The sequence below is a fragment of the Egretta garzetta genome, unplaced genomic scaffold (genome assembly GCF_000687185.1).
Source record: "Egretta garzetta isolate BGI_Z169 unplaced genomic scaffold, ASM68718v1 scaffold108, whole genome shotgun sequence".
Classification (NCBI taxonomy): Eukaryota; Metazoa; Chordata; class Aves; order Pelecaniformes; family Ardeidae; genus Egretta; species Egretta garzetta.
Genome location: NW_009260614.1, coordinates 1,133,414 through 1,135,814, shown reverse-complemented (window position 1 = coordinate 1,135,814; position 2,401 = coordinate 1,133,414). Strand labels below are relative to the sequence as shown.

Below are 2,401 nucleotides of genomic sequence, written 5' to 3'. Positions count from 1 at the left end.
GCCAGAGGGATGGCTGCAGAGGCTGAGCCGAGGCTGCCCCTGGGGCAGCGTGGGCTCAGGGCACGCCTGGATCCTGGCCCAGCTAAGGATGGGGACACTGAGCCTCTGGCCCCCTGCACCCCCTAAGCCATGGGTGTGAGCCCCCCTCGCAAGACAGGATGCTCCCACTGGGATTTGAGTAGCAGAAGGGAAATCGCTTTGTTCTGGGAATGTGCGAAAAATCCCAAGTTACCCAGAGTATTAATTGGTTAATATTCATGATTAAGCCATGAAGAAGCCAAGGGGGGGGCCAAGCTCAATGCTTCTTGCCCACTGTGTCCCCAGGGCCTCCTCCTGTGGGCGCACTGGAACTCCAGAACACAGGGGTGCCCCGGGGGGGTTTGTCACAGGTCACCCCGGTGAGGCGGCGGAAACAGCCGGGCCAGTGATGGTGACGATGCCCCAGCCCATGGTGCCAGGCGTGCCGGGCCACGGGTGCTGGCCAGCCCTGGGCCCTCGCCGGCCAGGCATGGGGATGGCTATTTATAGCCCCAGCACAGGACACGCATGCCATGCAGGGGCTTCTATAAAAAGCAAATCTCTGAAAAGGTCTTAGAGCAGATGCTGGTGCGAGGTCTCCATGCTGAGGCCTGGAAACATCCCAGCTCAAGCCGCATTGATTCACCCAGGTCCTGCTGCACACCCAGCAAGCCAAGCCACCCCACTGGGGAGGGGATGAGGCTTCTCTGGGGAAAGCAGCATCTGCCCATCGCCAAGAGCCCTCAAACCCATCAGGGGGTCTCCTTGGCCCAGCAGAGCTGGAGCTGGCTGGATGGCTCCCAACTCCCCTCCCAAGCAAGGATAAAGACACCCAGGAAACCGGCACCCTCCTGGCAGTGCAGCACTGGCAGAAGTGCAGACAACACCAGCCAACACGTTCATTCCACAGACGACAGGGTGTACATTGGCATGGGTTCATTGCCTCCCCAGCTCCTGCTGCCTCTGAAGCCCAGAACGCCCAGCGCATCCCCATCGGGCTCCTGGAGAGCCCGATTCTGGGGTAGGAGTTGCACCCCAGAGCCACAGCAGGTTCTGGTGGCCAACCCAGCCCAGCAACACCAGGGTGGAAGTGCAGCGGTGTTTCAGCTCCCCACTCACCCCCGTAAATATATATATTTGGGGGGTACCCGGTGCCACCCTGCACACTGTGGCAGGACAAGTGTGACAGCGGCAGCCTGCAGGAGACAAGGGACGAGAAGGATGCTGCTGCATCCCCATGACCGCCCCTGTCCAGGGGCTGCAAGAGCCCAGCCTCACCCATGGTCTCTGGGGCAGATGATCGGCAGGGCCGGCTCAGCGCAGACGCAGCCACACCAGCGCCTTATGTTGTGCCCAGGAGAGGTGCTGTGCGATGGCAGCCCCACTGCAGAGGGCATGGCCCAACCCAGCTGCAGCAGGAACAGAGGCACAGCCCAGGCTGGTAGATCCGACATGGAAGACGTTTCTCTGGAGCTGTGAGCGGACCTGACCCAGACTCACTGCTCCCTTGCTCCACAACAGCATCTCTGAGGGGGGCTGCAGGGCAGGCAGAGGTGAGACACGCTGACAGCCCACAAAGGACTTGCTGCAAGGCTGTTTACAAACACAAGTAGATAATGTTTATTTTTAAGTTTCCAATTTATTACAAGTACAGCCCTTAGCAGAAACCCCCTCCCCCCCAATGACATTTATTTTTAAAAAACATACAGTTCCAAAGGTTTCACCATGTGGGACCTGCAGAAAATGTTCTCTATGAACAGGACAAAACAAAGCCTCTGAGGGGGATGTGCGAAATACAAATGTCAGTGCCGTTCTGGGGGGCTGAGGCTAGGGAGAAGGAAGTGGCTGGGACCCTACTGAGGCTCTGCAGCCACTGACAGTCCAGAACTGAGACCAATACCTGGGTGTTAAAAATCAACAAAACAAAACTAAAAAGTTCACCAACTGGGAAGCAGTTTTGAATCGATGATTCTTTCCTTCTCAAGTCACAAGAGCTGCAACAGCTGCTTTTGCTTTAATGATACAAAACCAGCACAGAGCCCTGGGGCTGCTCTGTTCCAAATTGAAGACTTCCATAATAAAAAGTTCAAGCCCTGACTCTGTGATCAAAACCTGTCATGATCGAGGGGGAGAGGTGATGAAAAACCCACCCTTTTCTTTGAGAAAAGTCAGTCTTGTGGGCGGCAGGCCCCCCACTGGGGCCACAGCAGAGCAGCCTCCCAGCAGGACGGGGCCGGGCTGCGCCACGGGAGCGCAAGGGGGTGAGCTAGGGGAGGTGCTCCTAGAAAACATGGCGAGCACGTGGCTAGAGCAGGACTGGGAGATCCCCTGCCAACGAGTCCCCCGCTGTAACTCCAGCTACTGGTAGGAAAATGAGTTTTGG

General features: G+C 57.4%; 1 protein-coding gene across 1 annotated transcript in view; it reads right to left on the bottom strand.

The window, feature by feature from the left end:
* Positions 1-1,656: 1,656 nt before the first annotated feature.
* Positions 1,657-2,401, bottom strand: part of BAZ1B (bromodomain adjacent to zinc finger domain 1B) — a gene marked incomplete at its 5' end in the record, with an annotated part of 43,627 nt that continues 42,882 nt past the window's right edge. Inside the window, one exon of the mRNA XM_035900514.1 lies at positions 1,657-2,401. This exon is cut by the window's right edge and continues 1,412 nt beyond it.